This window comes from Vicia villosa, linkage group LG3 (assembly GCF_029867415.1).
Source record: "Vicia villosa cultivar HV-30 ecotype Madison, WI linkage group LG3, Vvil1.0, whole genome shotgun sequence".
NCBI lineage: Eukaryota > Viridiplantae > Streptophyta > Magnoliopsida > Fabales > Fabaceae > Vicia > Vicia villosa.
The window spans coordinates 166,294,377-166,317,966 of NC_081182.1; positions in this window are offsets into that span (position 1 = coordinate 166,294,377).

Sequence of the window (23,590 nt, forward strand, 5' to 3'; positions counted from 1 at the left end):
CTTGTGTGTCCTTTTGAAAAAAGTGTCTTTTTGTTGACTTTGAAAATGACCTGTAATGTCTTTGATCATATTTTTCAAATGGTTAATCCAATAACCATGGGATCAATGGCATTTGAAAGATAATTGAATTTCCTTCAAAATAAGCTTTGGTTTGAATTTTTTGGATGAAGGATGAGAGAGTTATGATCAGTCAAAGTTGAGTTGACTTTTCAGGCAAAAACCCTAATTTTGAATCTTAGGGTTTTGTTGATTTTTGATCTTTCCTTGATGAATTATGATCATCCAATGATCAAATGATGAATCCTTTGACAAAATATGGACTTTGACAAAAAATTTCATTTTTGACTGTCTGTTGACTTTTTGGTCAAACGGGTCGTCTGTTGACTGTTTGAGCTGCTGACGGTGCGCCTGAGTGAATTGAAGTTTGAAAATTTGTATGATGGTACTTTGAGATATATGGATGTGTATGAAATCCATTTTGAGCTCTCAAAAACTTGTTTCTCCTGTAAAAACAAGAAAACCCTAGTCAGGGACTGTTTATGTAGGAGACAGTTAAGCGTACCTGATTTTTGTGCAGTGTTGAGTCTCTGCTAATCGCGTGATATTCAGAAGACTTCTAGAACAAAAATCTTGGAATTTTGAATTGTGAAAGATTGATTTGATTGATGGTACAAAACACTGAGAATTGTACTGCCAGCAGTTTGGCTGTCAACTGACTGTCCAGATATTGACGTAGCAGTTAGAGTGAAAAATCAACAGTCAAAGTTAACTTTCTTTTTTGTTGTTTTTGTTTTTTTGTTTTATGTGAAAAATGAAAGTTTATTTACATGACTTGTTAAAAAAAACATAGACATAATAAATAAATAATATTTACGGTATGCGGGCAAAATTACCGATAATAACCCTGAAAATCATTTAATGCACATAAATAGGAATATTTGACTGGCAGAAAACACACAAAATATTATCTTAGTAATTAAGCAATATTATGACAGATAGTACAACATTTAATACTGACAGTACAAATATTACATACTATATTGAACAGTACGACGAATAAACGGTACATTTAAGAAATAAGAAATACGGCAAATTTTAAGAATGACGGTTAATGACCCATGCTATGAATAATAACATGTAGATGATTGGGAGCATAAGCATCCCAGGTCCACAGTGTTCCGGGCTATGTAGACAGAAGAAAGACATGATCACCGTAGCAATGGTGATGACCATAAGAAAACACGTTTCCCACCGCTTTGCCATTTTGTCGGGGAAGAAGAAAGGATGGATTATGAAGTGGAAATTTGAGATATGAATTAGAATTTGATGTGAGATTTTATGGAAGAAAATGAGAGGTATTTATAGAGTGGAAAGAAGGATAGAGACGTTGGGGAATGATGTGATTCCGTACAAAAGGAAAATTTGAGTGGAAATAAGATTTGAAAGAAAGTGGAGATAGTGTTGGGAAAAAGAGAGATTTGATTTTTTGAAAAAGAGATTTGAAAAGATTTTTGAGAATAATGGAATATAGTACCAAAATTAGTGGGAAACAAAAGATAATAATAATCTACTTGTTACCAGTACAGTCTGAGTTTCCTGATTCTGCGCCTGCAAAAAGATTTAACTCTGTACCAATTGTGTCAGTACTATTTATCTGTAAATAAATAAATAGCATGTGTGAAGTAATAAACAGTTTTTAGCGTTTGCGTAAGAATAAATTCAATTGCAAGCCAAATTACTGTATAAGAAAAATTCTAAAAACTAAGTATTTCATATGTCAGGATATTTGTTGAAATAAAAATCCATGATTATATGAGACTCTTAATTTTCAGATTGGAGTTTTCTTGAAAAAAGATGCGGGCAAATTTTGGGGTATAACAGATGTAATAGCGTAGATTTACTTTCCGCATTTTACATTTCCGCATTTTAAATACCAGCACATATAAACTGCGTGTATGCCAAAGATAAAATTGAACCGTTAGATCACTAACTTCAAAGATAAAATATATGAATCCACACACAATCACACTTGCACCTCTTAAGGTAATCCCTTTCAAATCAATACTTTGCATATATCCAAACAAGGATCATTACGAAGTTAACGTTCTTTTTTCAAAAACATCTTTTGAAAGATAAAAACACTTTGTATACATCCGCACAAGGATCATTACAAAGTCAATTTACAAAGGTATTTGAAACCACATACGAGCATTTCAAGGCAATCGAAAAGTAATTGAAAACAAGTGAGCTAAGCAAATTAAAGAGCCCATGGATAACCATGGATACAAAGGGTGCTAACACCTTCCCTTTGTATAACCTACCCCCTTACCCAGAATTTCTTAAAGGTCTTTTTTCTGTTTCTTTTATAAACCTTTCCTTAATTGGATAAAATAAAAGGTCGGTGGCGACTCTCTGATTTTCAAATACAAAAGCAAAAACAAAAAAGAGTCAGTTCGCGTATCTCTCCGCGAGAGGTATGGCCAAAAACCGAGGGCGACAGAACTGGCGACTCTGCTGGGGATAGTTTTCTAAAAACAAAATGTTTTCAAAAGGGTTTACCTTTAGAGAATAGATCACTCTGATGTTTTCAATTGTTTGACTTGATTGCTCTATTTTTCAAAGGTTGTTTGGGTACTTTGCTTGTGTGAAAGATTCTAACCCGAATCTCGAGATACCTTAAGTATGTGACAATAGACCAATGAAACTGTACGACATGTATCGATACGGTTGATCTGGTAGTCACCGTTAGTGCGATACTTTGGTTTATACTGATGTCCCTTGAAAACGATCAAGGAGTATATTAGGCTTCCGAAATGTCATTAAACACTAATTTGTCTTAGAACCTTTTAGTTGAACTTGACTTGTGGCCTATTTAGTGGCTAGCTTTGAAATTGATCGAAGTTAGTTATCCTCGAGGAATATTTTGATCGGCCGCCCGAGCGCCGTATTGAGATGTTGTCTCCAAGGATCATAGAACCCGAATACTATCCTAGGATAGGTTTTAACCAACTCAACTTCAGTGGGGAGGGTATCACCTATGGACTTCATGCAAGCCTTTAAACCTAAGGCTTTTGTTTGATTTGTTTGTGTGTGCCACATGTTTGACATCATAACATCATAAGCATCATAAACATCATAAGCATCATAAGCATATCATTTTCTCATTAATCATTTCAAGGATCAAAGAGTTTAGCTTTGTTTTGTTATTGCAGGTAATGGCTCCCGCCACCAAAGATTACATCCGAATCAACATCTCAACGGTGCCATCTGAACTAAAAGACTTAGTATCACAATTTCCCAGGAATGCTCAATTCACCGAAAAGCATGGTCACCTACTCCATTTGGTTACCTCAAAATTTGAAGAAGACATGATACGGGTCCTGTTCCAGTTCTTTGACCCTGAACATCATTGCTTTACCTTTCCAGATTACTAGTTAGTACCCACCTTGGAAGAGTTCTCTGAACTAATTGGATTGCCTGTTCGAGATCAATTACCTTTCACTGGTTTAGAAAGGATTCCAAAACCTGAAACCATTGTCGCTGCCTTACATTTGCGAAAGGCAGAAATCGAGTCCAATTGGGAAACAAAGAGTGGAGTTAAGGGTTTGCTTGCTAAGTTCTTAATGGAAAAGGCTCGATTACTACTAGAAAACAAAAGTTACCCAGCTTTTGAGGAGGTTGTGGCTCTTTTAATCTATGGTTTGGTTTTATTCCCTAATCCCGACCAGTTCATAAGTGTACACATCATCAACCTTTTCCTAACCCGTAACCCGGTACCAACATTGCTGGGAGACATTCTACATTCTCTACACACTCGTACCATGAAGAAACGAGGAACTCTTATGTGCTGTATACCACTACTGGCTAGATGGTGTACATTTCATCTTCCCCGATCAGTGTTGAGAAATGAACAAAGAATGCAATGGTCTCGCAGGATTATGTCTTTGTCTCATTCAGATATCCGGTGGAACAACTTCTTTCAAAGAGACATTACTATCATTGATCATTGTGGGGAGTACCCTAATGTGCCACTACTTGGCATCAAAGGGGGCATCACTTACAATCCCTCTTTAGCTTTACGCCAATTCGGATATGCAAGGAGAAACGGTCCTCACGACATGATTATCCGTGGCATTGTGTTTGATTACGAGGATGATTCCCATAGACACCGACGAAGGTTCATACATGCATGGGGCAGTGTCTACAGAATAGAAAGCAAAACTTTGGGGCAATGGAATTCTATTCCTATGGAACCTTACCTCAGATGGGTGCGGGCTCATGCTCAGAAACTCATCATGCCATATCCCGCTATTCTACCTGTGACTATTGAGCCAGAAGTCGAAGGAGACGAACCTCAAGTTATTCTACATCCGGATATGCCAACTGACTTGGAAGAGTTGCAAAAATCTTGGGTTCAACTAAAAGAGGAAAGAGACACCTTCAAAGCACACTGTCAAGACTATGAGAGGAGATTATTGGAGCTCACCGGACAACTCCAAGAAGAACAGCAGATCAACACATTCCTGGGTGCAAAGAGAAAGCGTCCATGGGAGACCTGACGGATCATTCATTTTCTTTATTTATTTCTGTTTTGTAAGCCCGAATGAGGCAAAGAAAAAAGAAAAGAAAAAGAAAAAAAAAGAAATAAATTGTTTAACTAATGTTTGTTTCTCCTTTGTTTTAACAAATCTAAACTCTAAGATCCTTGAAAACAATGCATATACATTTCATTCATTGCATATACATTTCATTCATTCATACACATTGCATAACAGGTTCACATGACGGATTTCTCATCTCCTCGCTGTTTATTTCAGTCAGAAGAGATGGAATCTGAAACAAGCATCAAGAATCTCGAAGCACAGAACGCCCAAGTTCAAGTGGCAATTCTAGAACTGGCAAAGGGGCAACAAGAACTGAAAGCCCTGATGATCAAGAAGAAAAAGAAGCCCAAAGGATCTGTAGGCTTGAGCCAACTGAAAAGAAAGATCAAAATCCCAGCCAAAAAGTTCTAAAAGCCACCGATCCCTGAAATAGTCGGTGATGGTGAACAAGGAGACAATCACAGCAACCAGGGTTCTGCCAAACCCTCTCTCTCTTCTAATGAAGAAGATTATCATTCTGGAGACGAACAGGATGATGACAAGTATCAGCAGTTGGAAGAACGCATGAAAGCTATGGAGATACAAAAAATACCTGGCTTAGATTTCAATGATCTGGGACTCATCTCAGATGTTGTTATCCCTCCAAAGTTCAAAGTTCCTATCTTTGCAAAATATGATGGAGTTTCTTCCCCAAAACTACATCTGAGGTCCTATGTAAGGAAGATACAACCTCACACAACAGATAACAAATTGTGGATTCACTTCTTCCAAGATAGTCTGTCGGGTACACAACTCGAGTGGTACTACCAGCTGGAAAGTACCAAAGTCCATACCTGGGAAGATTTAGCTGCTGCTTTTTACAAACAGTATCAATACAATGCTGATCTTGCACCAACCCGTACTCAACTAAGGGGCATGTCCATGGCACCAAAAGAAAGTTTCAAAGGATATGCACAAAAGTGGAGAGATATGGCTGGAAGAGTTCAACCACCCTTATCTGATCGCGAGCTGGTCGACATGTTCATGGGCACTTTAACTGGCCCTTTCTATAGTCATTTGCTGGGAAGCTCATCATCAGGTTTCACTGACCTGATATTGACTGGAGAACGTGTCGAAGGTGGCATTCAAAATGGAAAAATTCAAATAGGCTCCTCCTCTGGTACTACAAAAAGGCCCATCAGTGGGAGAAATGAGGTCAATACAATGCAAATTCAGAAAGGTCGCAAGAATGAGCATCACCAATCTGTAGGGGCAGTTCTGATCTCCGCATCTGCGCCTCAAAAAGATCAACAGCCAAAATATACGCGTTGACCAGATGCGCCAAGAAGAAATTTCACCAGGATCAACATGCCAATCTCTCAGGCATTGCAGCATTTGCTAAAAGCAGATCTGATCACATTAAAAGATCCTCCAAAAAATGTCAACACTTCCTCTCCGAGTTATCGTCCCGATGCAACATGTGCGTATCACTCCAACTGTCCAGGACATGACGCAGATCACTGTTGGGCCCTGAAAAATAAAATACAAGACATGATAGATGCTGGGGAAATTGAGTTCGATCCTCCAAAAACTCCAAATGTCATCACGGCACCTATGCCAAAGCATGACAAAACTGTTAATGCTATCCTGTACACTGTTTACATCTATGATGTGAACGAATTGTCAACTCCGCTCCTCGAAGTCAAAGGAAAGCTAATCCAAGCTGGTTACTTTCCAGGTTGTGACCCTGATTGCTTTTATTGCACCTACTCGTCCAACGGTTGTGAAAATCTGAGAATGGGAATTCAAAAGTGGATGGATCGCCGTATCATTATGTTTGAGAGGCTCCCTTCTATGGACGTGTTATGCGAAGTCTTTGCAAACGGGATGAGAATAGAGGATGTCTCAGTGATCTCCAGCTTACCATTCAAAATCTCTGCCAAGGCTCCTTTCAAAATTTCCGCTGCAGTCAAAGTGGCATCAGTAATCATTGCTAGTCCAACTCCATTTCCATACTCCTCAGACAAAGCTGTCCCGTGGGGTTACGATACTAATGTTTATGTCCATGGAGTTAAACAAGATACCTTGACTGAAGAGGCCACAAAGTTAACTGCTCCAACTGTGGATAATATTGTGGGTACCAGCAAGATCACGAGAAGTGGAAGGATCTTTTCACCAGAAATTTCTCCAAATGTTGCTGCTGGTCCAGTCCAGATCCCAATTCCTAATCAAGATGACAACGCTCGAGGCAAAGAGCCACAAGTTGAGCCAGTTCAAATACCGGTGGAGATCACTGCTGAGGATCCATCAAAGCAAGAAATGGAGGAAATATTGAAAATCATCTGCAAGAGTGATTACAATATTGTCGAACAACTGGGGCACACTGCTTCAAAAATCTCGATGCTATCTCTGATAAAGTATTCAGAAGCTCATGCCAAAGCTCTGATGAAGTTCCTGAAAGCTGCGCATGAGCCTCAAGAGATTTCAGTCGATCAATTTGAGAATTGTGTTGCCAATCTAACCGTGAATAACAGCCTCGGTTTCTCTGATGTTGATCTAACCCCTGCTGGAAAGAATCACAATAAAGCCCTACATATCTCCATTGAATGTAATGGCACCACTCTATCTCATGTGCTGGTAGATAACGGTTCTTCTTTGAACGTGTTACCAAAAACAGTACTAGAAAAGCTTGACTTCGAAGGAATTATGTTACAACCAAGCGATGTTGTGGTAAGAGCCTTCGATGGGTCAACAAGAACAGTGTACGGAAAGGTGAATCTCCCAATCAGAGTAGGCTCTTAGATCTTTGATTCTATCTTTTACGTAATGGAAATTCACCTAGCATATTCCTGTTTACTTAGACACCCTTGGATACATGGGGCAAACGCTGTAACTTCTACCCTGCATCAGAAGTTGAAGTATCCAGTAAAAGGAAAGATTGTCACAGTTTATGGCGAAGAGGAATATGTGGTTAGTCACCTGAGCAATTCCAAATATGTTGAGTTGGATGATGAATTCATCGAAACTCCCTGCCAATCTTTTGAGGTGGTCTCTCCAGATATCTCTACTACCAAGCATATTTCTGTCACTCCAACTACAGAAGTAACTCCAACTATGGCTTCTCTCAAAGATGCCAAAGCTGTGATCGAAAAAGGTGATTGCACAGTATGGGGACAGCTCCTCGATATACCTTACAAGTCTGACAAGCTAGGCCTGGGCTATGATAGTGGAAATCAAAAGAAGGATCAAAGTCCTTGTTCTGGAGGACTAATGTCACATTTCACCAGCCAAGGAGTGAATGCTATTGAAGACGATGGAGTGTTCTTGAACCATATCATTCAGCCCTATCCAAATGAAATTCCACCCATTTCCATGGGAATGTGGGATACTTTGGGAGATCCAAGCGGCAGATATAATTATCAATATACCGCACCTCAGAGTTCTTTTATTGCTATGGAAGATATTACCCCAACTGGATGGGGTGATCAATTTGAGAATGACAAAAGTCTCACAAGTCCCAGCACTCAGCAATATCAAAATCCACCTAAAGAAGTATGGGACACGCTAGGAGAGCCAAGCGGCAAATATGACTTTATGGTGAAATATCCCGCTCCTCCGAGCTCACAAATCGCCATGGAAGACATTGTCCCAACTGGATGGGATGAACATTACGACGACAATTTTACTCTTGAAGAAGCCAGGGAAACACCAAATAACGAGGGTTACTTTCTGTCAGAATACACCCCTCACCAGGATACACAAGTCTCTATCCAAAACATCATCCCGACTGGATGGGACGGCCTTATCGAGCATCTCGCTCAGCCAACAGAGATATCTCAGCCTGGGCTCTCGTATCCAGCAGAGTATATCACTTATCCCGAAAGATCACCGGCTCATTTCCCCACTAATGAAATCAATGTTGTGGAAGATGAAGAAGACAACTGCAACTGGAACAACTGGATACTCCTTGCTCACAACAATGGATTGAACAACTGGAAAGCTGAGGATGTGATCTCCTTCGATCAGGAGTAAATGCAATTTCCTGTTTTCTTTGTGTATATTGTGCAAAGATAAAAATGGTTCCTGTACTATCGAACCATGAGCTTGAAAGCCGTGTGCCTTGCCCGAAGCACACTGGTCCTTTTATAAGGGCTTGTCATATCATGATCATGTGCATTCAATAAAATCATGGGACGTTTGCATATTCAAATTTTGTGATCCTTTTTCTTTCTTTCTTTGCTTTCAAATAGCTATGTTTTCTTACACACACTCACATAAATAAAATGCATATTCACATTCACTTTGGATCCAGTCAATAACGATTCTGCTATTGCCCGTCATGACTTTGAAAATCCGATCTACCAAACTGAGGACGAAAGTGAGGAAGATTGTGAAGTACCAAGAGAACTTGCAAGGCTGCTAGAACAAGAAGGAAAGGCTATACAGCCTCATGAGGAACCAATTGAGGTTATCAACTTGGGCAGCAACGAAGAAAAGAAAGAAGTCAAAATAGGGGTTGATTTAGAACACAGTGTCAAGCAAAGACTAATTCAAATGTTGCAAGACTACGTCGAGATATTCGCCTGGTCCTATGAAGATATGCCAGGCCTTGACACGGACATTGTGGTTCATCGCCTGCCAATCAAAGAAGGTAGCACTCCAGTCAAATAGAAACTGCGGAGGAGTAGGCCTGATATGTCAAAAAAGATCAAAGACGAAGTTGAAAAGCAATTCAATGCCGGTTTTCTGAAAGTTGTGAGTTATCCTCCTTGGATAGCAAACATAGTACCGGTGCCCAAAAAAGACGGGAAAGTCAGAATGTGTGTAGACTACAGAGATCTGAACCGGGCAAGCCCTAAAGATGATTTCCCTTTACCTAACATCGATGTACTGGTTGATAATACCGCACAATGCAAGGTATTCTCCTTTATGGACGAATTCTCAGGGTACAATCAAATCAAGATGGCACCCGAAGACATGGAAAAAACAACCTTCACCACACCCTGGGGAACCTTTTGTTACAAAGTAATGCCCTTTGGTTTAAAGAACGCAGGAGCAACCTATCAACGTGCAATGGTAGCTCTATTTCATGATATGATTCATCAGGAGATAGAGGTGTATGTCGATGATATGATTGCAAAGTCCAACACCGAAGATGAACATCTGGGTCATTTACACAAGCTGTTTGACAGACTCAAGAAATACAGGTTGCGACTGAATCCGAACAAGTGTACTTTTGGAGTAAGATCCGGCAAACTTTTAGGTTTCATCGTCAGCAGAAAAGGTATTGAGGTTGATCCTGCCAAGGTCAAAGCCATTCAAGAAATGCCTATACCCCGTACCGAGAAACAAGTCAGAGGATTCTTGGGACGTCTGAATTACATAGCCAGATTTATTGCCCATATGACTGCTACTTGTGTGCCGATCTTCAAACTGTTGAAGAAAGATCAAGTGGAAAGGTGGAATGACAAATGCCAATTAGCCTTTGAAAAAATCAAAGAATATCTCCAAAAACCGCCAATCTTGTTACCACCTGTGGAAGGAAGACCTCTGATAATGTACCTAACTGTGTTAGAAGATTCAATGGGGTGTGTATTGGGGCAACATGACGAGTCCGGCCGAAAGGAGCATGCAATCTACTATCTTAGCAAAAATTTTACCGATTGTGAAACAAGATACTCACTACTCGAAAAAACTTGCTATGCCTTAGCATGGGCGGCTCGCCGACTAAGACAGTATATGCTAAATCACACCACTTTCCTAATCTCCAAAATGGATCCTATCAAGTACGTGTTCGAAAAACCTGCTCTCTCTGGAAGAATAGCAAGATGGCAAATGATCCTAACTGAATATGACATTCAATACACTTCACAAAAATCAATCAAAGGAAGTGTGGTAGCTGATCATCTGGCTCATCAAGCAGTGGATGATTATCAAGCATTGAACTTTGATTTCCCAGACGAAGACATTATGCTAGTCAATGACTACAAACAACCAGGATCGGAAGAAGGACCCGAGCCAGGATCCCGGTGGACTATGGTTTTTGACGGAGCTTCTAACGCACTTGGCAATTGCATCGGAGCTGTAATAATTTCCCCTGCAGGAGGTTATACACCATTCACTGCCAGATTATGCTTCAACTGCACTAACAATATAGCCGAGTACGAAGCATGTATTCTGGGTCTCAAAGCTGCAATTGATTTAAGAATCAAGTTCCTGGAGGTCTACGGAGACTCGGCACTTGTGATTTATCAAGTCAAAGAGGAATGGGACACGAAGCACCCAAACCTAATTCCATACAAAGAATATGTGCTGAGTCTGATTCCTTACTTCGAAGAAAACACTTTTGAACACATCCCGCGCGAAGAAAATCAACTAGCTGATGCTCTAGCTACCATGTCATCCATGTTCAAAGTCAGGTGGGACAATGAGGCGCCGACGATCACCATTTACAAACAAGATGAACCATCCTATTGCAATGAGATCAATGCCGAAGGAACGGGAGAAAAACCATGGTTCCATGAAGTAAAAAGATATCTCGAAACTCAGGAGTACCCTGAAGGGGCGTCCATCAACGACAGAAAGTTTCTAAGGAGGTTTGCCGCCAAATTCTTTCTAAGTAATGGAACCCTATACAAACGCAACCATGACTCGACTTTACTTCGTTGTGTAAACAAGAAGGAAGCAGAACAGATTATGGAAGACATACACGATGGTGCCTTTGGTACTCATTCAAGTGGACACACAATGGATAAAAAGATCCTCAGAGCAGGTTATTACTGGTCTACCATGGAAACAGACTATCATCATCATTCCAGAACCTGTCACAAATGTCAGATATATGCTGACAAAGTACATGTACCTCCAGTCCTGTTAAACGTGCTGACGGCTCCTTGGCCTTTCGCAATGTGGGGTATTGATATGATTGGAGAAATCAAACCTACTGCCTCAAACGGACATCGCTTTATCCTGGTCGCTATCGATTACTTCACTAAATGGGTAGAAGCAGCTTCTTTTGCTTCTGTCACCAAGAATATTGTGGCCCGATTTATCAAGCACAATCTCATTTGTCGGTATGGCATCCCCGAAAGGATCATCACAGACAATGGCACAAATCTAAACAACAGAATGATTACTGAACTTTGCACACAGTTCAAGATCAAGCATCATAATTCCTCTCCATATCGACTAAAGATGAATGGCGCAGTGGAAGCTGCCAATAAAAACATCAAGAAAATCATACAAAAGATGACAGTAACCTATAAAGACTGGCATGAGATGTTACCTTTTGCTCTTCATGGTTATCGCACATCTACGCGTACTTCAACAGGGGCAACTCCATTCTCCTTAGTCTACGGTATCGAGGCGGTTCTTCCAATTGAAATTCAGATCCATTCCCTAAGGATTATGAAAGAAACCGATCTAGACGAAGACGATTGGATTCAGACTCGGTTGGACCAGATAAACTTGATTGATGAGAAAAGGCTCGCAGCTATTTGTCATGGTCAATTGTACCAAAAGCGTATGATTAAAGCCTTCAACAAAAAAGTCAAAAGTCAGGCATACCAAACTGTTAGCTTGGTTGTCAAACGCATCATCTTACCACAAGGTGACCCCAGGGGCAAGTGGACTCCCACTTATGAGGGACCATTTGTAATCAAGAAAATATTCTCCGGCGGTGCCATGTTGCTTACCACCATGGATGGCGAGGATTTCCCACACCCTGTGAATGCGGACATAGTCAAAAAGTACTTCGCTTAAAGAAAAGCTCGCTAAGTTGAAAATCTGAAAGAGCAACTTAGGCAAAAAAATGAGTGTCTCGGTGGATTGAAAACCCGAAAGGGCGATCCAGGCAAAAATTAGAGACTAAAATAACACTATCCCGGTAGGCTGAAAACCTGAAAAGGCAGCCTAGGCAAAAGTTAGGGAATAAAGCGTACAACTATGTTCCGTTCAGCTGCCTTATCACCTTCAAGATTCAACACATCAAAGATACCGATCAGTCCAATTACTTTCTTCCAACAAGTGAGGGATGAGATGCTCGAAGACAGATTGGCAATAGCAAAATTGAAACTTGACTGGATTGTTTTCACATAGCTATTTCTCTTTATAAACACTTTTTAAAGCTTTATGACAATTTCCTACTACTAGGATTGTTGTCTCCTTGTACTAATCAGCCTATCATGGCTCTTTTTCAAAAAAATCAATGCAGCTTAGGCTCAAAATCAACATTTTCACTTTTTTTGTTTTGAATACGTAAACGTCCCAATGATAATTTTGAATGAACATGTGCATTTGAATATGATTGATGTTTACCAAAAAAACAGGAACAACATTCAGGTAATGTCCCAATCATTTGGACATCATCCCGAAACCAGCATTAGAAGAAAATCCCCAAGAGAAATGCATTTCTCAGCAAATTCCTCGATAAGATTTTTCTCTCCAAACGAAGTGATTCGAGAAATCTTATTCCCCCAGCAGGGCTGTTCCAGATTACTATCTCCAGAAGGTGTGATCTCCACACCAAGACTTGGTCAGATAGTGCATCGGAGGATTATGCATCTTCTTCATTCCCACTTTAAAGGGCATCAAAATCATAACTTTCGAATTACCTTTCATCCCTGAGCGGTAGTCAAAGATCCTTCAACAAAGTACCATGGTTCTCAAAGAAGGTTCCCAGCCGAGGGTACTCAAACAAGACGGCAAAAATCATCAACGATCACAATACCTTCATGTCCAGATGACTAGCAGGGATTTATTCTCCCAACTAGAAGCTTGATATGCTCAAAATCATAAATCATACATCATACATCATACATCATACATCATACATCATAAATCATACATCATACTTCATACATCATACATCATACATCATAAATCATATTCATACATTACATACATCATAAACATTGCATATCACTAACTTGGTTTTTTCAGGCAGACGGATGTCTTCAGCAAAGATATTCTCAATCACATGCAGTGTTCCCTTTGAACTCTATCCAGATAAGCAATCCTCTCAAGAGATCTCTCTTTCCAAATCACTTATCAACTCAAAAAACAAGTAACGCAGATCTAAGGTCGATACCTCAGACGGTTCCAGAACGATCTACCATCGAAGATCTAAAGCTGATACCTCAGACGATTCCAGAACGATCTACCATCGAAGATCTAAAGCTGATACCTCAGACGGTTCCAGAACGATCTACCATCGAAGATCTAAAGCTGATACCTCAGACGGTTCCAGAACGATCTACCATCGAAGATCTAAAGCTGATACCTCAAACGGTTCCACGATGATCACCTTTCAAAATCTAAAGCGGAAAACTTTGGACAGTTCCGTAACGATCATCCTCCTAGACTTAAAGCGGTAACCTTGGACGGTTCCGAAACAGTCAACGCAGAGGTTTTCAAATCCTTCATCAAGATATAATCAATGGATTCGTTTTGATGAACAAACCATCAAATACATTTTCCAGATGGCATCTGGAAAGCCCATCTCAGGTAATGTTTCAATCTGCCAACAACATTTCTCAGACAACATTCAAAGACAAATTCCAACATCACTTCCGGTCAAGTTAAGTGCAAATTTTCAGGGCGTATAATATATTCAATCATCTTCTACCTTCAGATTTCAAACAATCTCTTCAGGTTTAAGAAGATTGAATAGGGGCAACTGTTATACCCCAAAATTTGCCCGCATATTTTTTCAAGAAAACTCCAATCTAAAAATTAGGAGTTTCATATAATCACGGATTTTTATTTCATAAATATCCTGACATATGAAATACTTAGTTTTTAGAATTTTTCTTATACAGTATTTTGGCTCGCTGTTGAATTTATTCATACGCAAACGCCAGTTACTGTTTATTGCTTCACACACGCTATTTATTTGATATTTGTTTACAGATAAATAGTACTGACGCAATTGGTACAGAACTAAATCTTTTGCAGGCGCAGAGTCCAGGATTCAGACTGTACTGTCAGTTGACAGTCAAACCGCTGACAGTGCAATTCTCCGTATTTTGTACCATCAATCAAATCAAACTTTTTGCACTTCAAAATTCCAAGATTTTTGTTCTAGAAGTCTTCTGAATATCACATGATTAGCAGAGACTCAGCACTGCACAAAAATCAGGTACGCTTAACTGTCTCCTACACAAACAGTCCCTAATTAGGGTTTATTGTTTTTTCAGGAGAAACAAGTTTTTGAGACCTCAAATGGATTTCATGGACCTCCATATATCTCAAAGTACCACCATGCAAATTTTCAAACTTCAATTCACTCAGACGCACCGTCAGCAGCTCAAACAGTCAACAGACGACACGGTTGACCAAAAAGTCAACAGACAGTCAAAAATGAAATTTTTTGTCAACATCCATATTTTGTCAAAGGATTCATCATTTGATCATTGGATGATCATAATTCATCAAGGAAAGATCAAAAATCAACAAAACCCTAAGATTCAAAATTAGAGTTTTCTCCTAAAAAGTCAACTGAACTTTGACTGGTCATAACTCTCTCATCCTTCATCCAAAAAATTCAAACCAAAGCTCATTTTTAAGGAAATTCAATTATCTTTCAAATGCAATTGGTCCCATGGTCATTAGGTTCACCATTTGAAAAATATGAACCAAGACATTACAGGTCATTTTCAAAGTCAACAAAAAGACACTTTTTTCAAAAGGACACACAAGGAGCATCAAAAATAATTTTGACATGAGACCAAGGAAATTGGTTAGAGGACTCTTTGAGGTTTCCAAAAATTGCAAGATCTCCTTCATATGACAAAAATTGAGGGATTTACACCTTGTTGAAGTTGGCTAAATTTTGGGAAAATGCATAAAACCAACATTGCTCAAAAATGTATTTTTTCCAAATGGGACCAAGTTTTCATAGTTCAAACATGTTTACCATGATATAATGGGCATCCCACGACCAAGGCAAAGCCCACACCATTTTTATTCATTTTTGGTTTAATTTTATCCTATTTTAAGATTAAATGAAAATGGAAAATGGAAGGATAATGCATAGCTTAGTTTCTAAGCATGAGTCATCAAAGAATCTTTAATTTTCTGCAGAAGATTGAAGTACAAGGCAAGAGAAGTGAAGAGGAGCAAGACTTGGTCAACAATTCAAAGATTTTTAATATTTAAAAATCAAGAATTCAACAAAGGCAATCAATGCTTCTTGGCTTAGTTTCTAAGCACCTCTTGGCCTATAAATGAAGCTGAATACTTCAACAACAAGACACACACGAAATTATAGCCAAGGCATAGCAAGAAAACTCACCAAAATTCTCTCAAAATTCCATAACTTTGTAATTTTCAAATTCCATATTCCAATCATTATCAATACAAACAATCACTTTCAATCACCTCCTAAGGTGGCATAGAGTAAGAATGAACTCATAATATGGTCCTATAAGAGTTATAACACGTGTATAGTACTCTTCACTTTCATACATAATTAATTTTCGTTTTCATACATTTAATCAATATCAATGTAATCTAATCATTCTAATGAGTTCATGAGGTCCCATAAGGTAGATCTGGGCCTTAACATGTTAGCTCCCACGTGAGAATCATCCCATGCCATTAACAAGTGCTCATGCATGTTCAAACTTCAACTCCATCGAACCCATGGCTACAGCGCTCAAACAGTGAAACTAATACCATATTTGGACTCAGAGCATCCTAATTAGGGGATCTGGGTCACTTGTTACTCTTCCTAACGTTTGTTCTTGCAGGTTTGTGAAGCTACCAAAAAGTGGTGTTTTTTATCGTAAAAATAGGGGGGTTTAAAACCGCCGCTATCTATGTGAAAAAATGAAGAAGACGGAGGTTGAAGACGACCACGTGTCCGAGCGTGGTTCGTCAGTCAAAGCTGACTCTTCCCTCCGCTCGCGTGGCTCCTCATCATTGGCAGGTCAACTAGTCTTCCATCCACGCGTGCACTTGTGGGTCCCAGTCAAAAGTTTGAATTCTCCTTGAATTCAGCGCATGTCCGCCACCATCATATCATGTTCCCTCACGATCTGAGCCCTTGGATCATCTTAACTTTTCATCCAACGCACCAGACAAGTGGTCCATACCATGAACCCAACAGCATAACACACCTGATTATTTTACTTTCTATTTTTCTATTTTTATTTTAATTTCTTTGTTAAATTAATTAAAAATAGTTTTAAAAATCCAAAAAATACACAAAAAATATTTTTAAGTTTCTAAAATAATATTTTATTTTCTGATATAAAAATATTTTATTTTTCTTCATAATTTAAATATTTTGTATAATTAATTAGATAATATGCATATATTTATCTTTTAATTATTTTCATCCAATCAAAAAGCATAAAAAAACTGTTTTTTATATTAAATACTATAATATATATTATAGTCTAATTTTGTACATATTTAGAATAATTTTCTTTTTAAGTTTTAATTATTTGTGTAATTATTTATAATTATGTATTAATTAACTTAATAGATTTCAAATCAATTTCAAAAAATCCCAAAAAAATTAGTTTTGTTTTTATAATTAATTGATAAGCATTTTGAACTTATTTTAAACTTAATTTTTAGGTTTAAATTTTATTTCCATCTTTTTCTCATTTTAATTAAATTAATCATGCATTAATTCTAATTAAAATCAACCATCAAAAAATCCAAAAACATTTCTTTTATTTTCTTGCAATTTAAATTCCTAGATAAATGTATAGGTTGTCAAATTCATGTAAATAGCGTAGTTTACATTTCCTGCACAATCGATGTAATAGCGTAGATTTACTTTCCGCATTTTACATTTCCGCATTTTAAATACCAGCACATATAAACTGCGTGTATGCCAAAGATAAAATTGAACCGTTAGATCACTAACTTCAAAGATAAAATATCTGAATCCAAACACAATCACACTTGCACCTCTTAAGGTAATCTCTTTCCTCATCCTTTTCAAAATCAAAAAATCAAATTCTACTGTTTCGAGTACAAAATCGAACCTTTGTTTATATCCGGTGAAAGGATAGATTTTTAAAGGAAATAGGATAAAGACCTTATAACTCAGGGTAGACCTCCTAATTTGCTTGCTCAAATCAAAACAAACAAATCTCTCATATATCATTGTTTTTCAAAATAAAACTTTCAAAAAGACAATACTTTGCATATATCCAAACAAGGATCATTACGAAGTTAACGTTCTTTTTTCAAAAACATCTTTTGTTTGATAAAAACACTTTGTATACATCCGCACAAGGATCATTACAAAGTCAATTTACAAAGGTATTTGAAACCACATACGAGCAATTCAAGGCAATCGAAAAGTAATTAAAAACAAGTGAGCTAAGCAAATTAAAGAGCCCATGGATAACCATGGATACAAAGGGTGCTAACACCTTCCCTTTGTATAACCTACCCCCTTACCCAGAATTTCTTAAAGGTCTTTTTTCTGTTTCTTTTATAAACCTTTCCTTAATTGGATAAAATAAAAGGTCGGTGGCGACTCTCTGATTTTCAAATACAAAAGCAAAAACAAAAAAGAGTCAGTTCGCGTATCTCTCTGCGAGAGGTATGGCCAAAAACCGAGGGCGACAGATACCCATCACCTGGACTCAGAATTGCTTACCTCACCAGTCTAGGTTTTTGAGCCCATCAAGGACTAAAATCAGGGATCGCATTTGGGAAACCCTAGAAAGCTCAAAGGTATCACTCAAAGACTTCAATCATTCTCAAATAGTTCATATGACAATATCCATAGGGCATTACACTTCAATCCAAGGCCTACAGTCATTAATTTCATCTGGTCGACAATTAGGGTTTTTGACCTAATTCACCAAGATAGTTGACTTTTAATCAGGACATGGATCCAAAACTCAAAGCATGACCCAAGAGCTTCTATTACCTCAATATAATCCATTCACATCACTCATTTGAGGAGGAAAGTTTGATTCATCACAAAAGTCCAAGAATTCACTTCACCTGGAAAAAGTCAACTGTACAGGATCACCTTTGACTTTTTGAAAATTTTGGTCAACCATGACTTTTGAAGTTTTAAATCATCAATATATGATATTTGAAGTCATTTGATCAAGAAAAATCAAGAAAATCAATCAAGAATCAAAAGTAAAAAGTTTGACTTTTCATACTTAGAAAATTTTCTAAGTGTTTTCAAGTGGTTTTTGCCAAACTTTGGAAGGGATTTTCTCAAAATTTCACCTACAAACTGAAAAAAACTTCCAGCATGAAAGTTGTAGATTTTGATCCAATAAACAACTTTGACACATAGTTTTTTGGCTAAAAATCAACAATTGAAGAGATATGGAGCTTCAAAGTGGCTGCCTTCACAAAACATGCAAGAAAACCCTAGTTTTCTTCAAACTTTATGGGACTTTTTCACTAATTTCCCTAAAGAATTTGGGCAAACACCAAACTAATGAATTGAAGTACATGTTAAGGGCTTTCCAAATTATGCTCAACCTTCTCCAAATTCATTTTGAGCTAAGATATATGATTGATCAAAGTTAGGCACTTGAAGTGAAAATTATAGGTCATGTGCAATTTGGAACTTTGCAATTTTGTGCAAATGACTTCTCTAAATGATGCTACCCGACCTCTAATGCATCTGCAAGCACACCATACATCCATTTTCATCATTGCATAAGGATTAGAGAATATTCCCAAAAACAAAGGCATGTGATTATGTAATGATTACATTTGAGAATTTATGGCAAGATGATGAATCACCAAAGGAATCTCTTCCCAACCAATTGGAGCTCATTTCTGTCTCAGATTTGTCCCCTAAGATCAAGCAAAATCGAGGGCTAGGGGATTGATCAAATGGAATCAAAATTTCCATCATTGCATTTTGGATATTTTTGAATTCCTTCATAGCCAAGAAACCAAATCAACCTCACTAAGTAACCACACTCCTCTGCAACTATACCGAACCATTTGCCTATAAATACAAGTGTTATCCTTCATACAATTCACACCAAAGCAACTCTATTCCTTGCTTTCTCTTTCTCTTCTCATGCTTATGGTTTTTCAAAGTTCTTTGGCAAGAAGAATCGTTTTCTTCAAACCAGAGCTTATCTTTGGAAAGTAAGCATTCTAACATCTCAAGGGGGCTCATTTGAGGTGATCCAAGCACCTGGATCACTTCTGTAGGTGGAGGAACACCATTGTTTCTTTCACTTTGGAGCTGTTGCAGTTGGAGGTCCATAGAGCAATTCAGAAGGTTTCAAACAAAGCCAAGCATCCAGACACGTTCCTCAGGGCATAATGAAGCTGTTCAGATGGCTGCAGCTCATCTGTAACTGAAGATTCATCATCCTCCATGTCCACTTGAAGCTCAAATCGAAGGTGTCGGGTAGAGAAATTCATAAGGATTGAAGTCACAATAGGCATTCAGTTAGCATTACTGAGTCACAAGGAAGCTTTTAGGATCACTCACACAAGCCCAGGTGTTCCCCATTATCCTCACGACCTCCATTTTCAGAGGTATATTTTCAAACTCCAACCCACTTATTTGAGTATTATTTCTCATATAGCTCGATACTATCTTGTTCAGCATCATAAGAGGAGTGAAACCCTCTATCATCATTCATTTATCTTTCAGTATAGCCATTTAATTTGATTTTCAAATTTTAGGGTTCTTCACGTTTTCTAGTAAATTAGTTAGATGTAGTTAATATAAATCTGTGTTAGTTATATATTTGAGTTCGTGAGGAAATTTAGAGCGAAATCCATGGTTACATCACCCTGTTTGGTTGAGAATTGAGCAAGTTAGCAAATTCAAAATCTTCAAGCTTGAGGAAGAAGACGACCATGGCTATGGCGCGCAATTTTTAAATCTCTGGGCAAGGTTTATTTTATTTTTAATAGTAGGCGTTTCTTAAACGAATGAATAATTTGCCCTAGTGGCCTCACATGCGCTCTTAGTCTCCTCATGCCTCAAGTCTGGGGTTCGAATCCCTCTCGCCCCAAGCTTTTTGATCCTTTTATTTTTTCAGATTTTTCTAACTTATTTTAAAACAAAACCAAATGCGCGCGTGTTATAGTCACCAACTGGCGTTTGGCCCAGTGGTGTTATTTTGAGTGTGTGACTATAAGGGCGTGAGTTCAAGCCTTGCTAGGACCAAAACCTATTTTTTATCCCTTTTCTCACTTATTTTCTTCACAACTTCACATGATTATTTCACCTATCAAATTAAATCATGTTCACTTCATTTTTCATACACTTATCATTTAATATATCTATTTTATGAATAATCAAAAAAATCACAAAAATATTATTTATTTCATGTATTTTTATTAGGTTTAAAATGATGTATTTTTAAGAATTTCTAAAATACTTTTAAATACATTTTCATTTGATTTTAAACCTAATCATTTTTGTGAATAATTTTATGTTAAAACCCTAATCATTTAGGTCTTAATTATGTATAGATTTTTTCTTTACCTTAATTAGGTTGACTTTTGTCAAAACTCAAACATATTTCAATCATTTTTTAAACAACTTTTTCTTATAAACGGTAAATAAATCTTTGGGCCTCTATTAGAGTGTAAGACCCAACACCTTTTTCTTTTCATAGTTTGTTTTCAGAAACTGCATTTTCAAAATCTTCTTTCTGTTTTCAAAACATTCTTCTAGTATTTGAAGGGCATTATTCCCGGTGAAACATCTTGGCAAAAGCCTTAGAACCCAAAATAGGATACATCCACCCAAAGAGGAATTATTCCCGGTGAAACCTCTTACCCATTTGCTTAAAGCCAAAATAGGTTCAAAACCACATAGCTTTCTCTTGTGCTATAACAAGGACCCTCGATGACCCTCGATTAGCCTCCTCTTGGGCTTTGTACAAGGACCCACAGGCTTCTTAAAAGCATTCCCAGCTTCCTCTTGAGCTTGTATACAAGGACCCATCAGGTTTCTTATAAACATAGGAACAGGTCTTTAGTTACCTTTTAGCCTATCCTGGTGAGCTTCTTCCACTTTAAACCAGACTTTAAACAAGCTAAGATTGTCTCAATCTCATATTGAGTACACTTTTTGGAATGAGAGACATGGACAGTCTCTGTCACCTTTATCTTCATCAATTTTCCTTAGCAGAGTCTAGGATCCATGTTTATTTATCCTCAGTCAGAGTCAGCCTTAATCTTGGGCTTTAAAACAAGAAGTTTCCACTAGATAATCATTCCTTCATTTTTTTAAAAACCCCTGGAAAGGGTCAGCCTCCAATCATTCCTTCATTTTTAACAAAAACCCCTGGAAAGGGTTAGCCTCGAAAATCACTCCTTCAAATCCAAAGATTCATTCTTTCAAAGAGATAAATTCCCCAAAAAAAAAGAGTCAAAACCCCTGGAAAGGGTTAGCCTCCAAAAATCCAGTCTTTTAATAGACGATTTCTCCAGCTGAGTCAAAATCCCTGGAAAGGGTTAGCTTCCAAAAAACATAAAAATAAATCAGTTTGTTAAAACCTCTAGTAGAATAAAACTCCCCCAGTGAGTCTTTCATTTTTAAGTAGCCACAACCTTGGGCTTTGTACAAGGAAGATAAACCATATTTCCCTATGTCAAAGATTCCTAATCTCAAGGATCTTTTCCCCATAGAGTCTTCCATACTCAGTTTCTTTAAGAGTCTGCCACAACCTTGGGCTTTGTACAAGGCAGAAAACAATCTTTCCCCTAGCTAGAGTTAGCCACAACCTTGGGCTTTATACAAGGCACAAATTAATAACTTCCACAGTCAAGAGTCAGCCACAACCTTGGGCTTTGTACAAGGCACACAAAAATAGAGTCATCCATAGTCTTCAAAAACTCAGTTTCCTCAGCAGTTAGCCACAACCTTGGGCTTCATACAAGGCACAAAAATAGAGTCTCCCTAAGTAGAGTCAGCCACATTTCTGGGCTTTGTACAGAACACCAAATAAAACCCATAAAATAAACACTCTCCAATTAGAGTCAGCCTCAATTCTGGGCTTTGTACAGAACACAAAAACTCCTTAGTTTAGAATTCTCCCTAGTAGAGTTTTTCTCCCAGAGTCAATAAATCAATCAAAAGCCTCAAGCTTGGGCCTCATGCAAGCCAGCTAAAAACCAAATCTTTCAAACAATAGATAGACATATCTCATCTTCATAGGTAGATATTTCTCTTATCTCACCACAAACAAACAATCATTTCAAACAATCATCATTTCAAACAAATCATCATTTCTCTCATTTAGGACACTGAAAGGCATGCTCTGGCAACACACCCAGACTTGTACGACCCTTTCCCTAATTTGGTTGAGAATCTTTCATTTTAGAGGCACGATGGCTGTCATACTTGATCAACCAAGTAGACTCCCCTCTTAATGAAACATCATTTTTTTTAGCTTTTCTGTCACTTTTAAAATGTTTGTGGTGGAATAGTAGAAATACCTCTCTGTAAAGATGATTTCATGTCTCTTTATTGTAAACAGAGATTTCATTCAAAGCTTCAACCTTGAGCTTCAAGCAAGGCACCAAAAATCATTTAAAATCTCTAATTAGTTCCCCGAACTACATTAAGCTCTGACTTCCATTAGGGATATGTAGGCATGAGGTTCACAAGGAATCTCAGCCAGCTAATAAAATACCAAACATAGTCAGTTTGTTTGTCTGTCTGTCTGTCTTTTCAAATCAATTTAATTCCTTCTCCTAACACAAAGGAGAAACTTTCCCAATCATTAGCAATAAACACAATCACAATGACACAGAGAAGGTTCCCGTAGAGTACTACAGATATGTAGGGTGCTTAAACTCTTCCCTATGTATAACCGACCCCCCGAACTCCAGAATTTCTAGTCTAGGTGAAATCCCCACACTTAGCAAACTCCTAGGGTTAATTTGAGATCTTTTTCCCCTCTCCTACTCGTTAGGACAATTAAAAAGTTCGTGTGATATCGTAGGAAGAACTGAAACAAAATTCATCCCGCCCCGGGCGCATTCTCCTTCCAAATTTCGCGTGAAGGGTTTAGCGTGCCGTC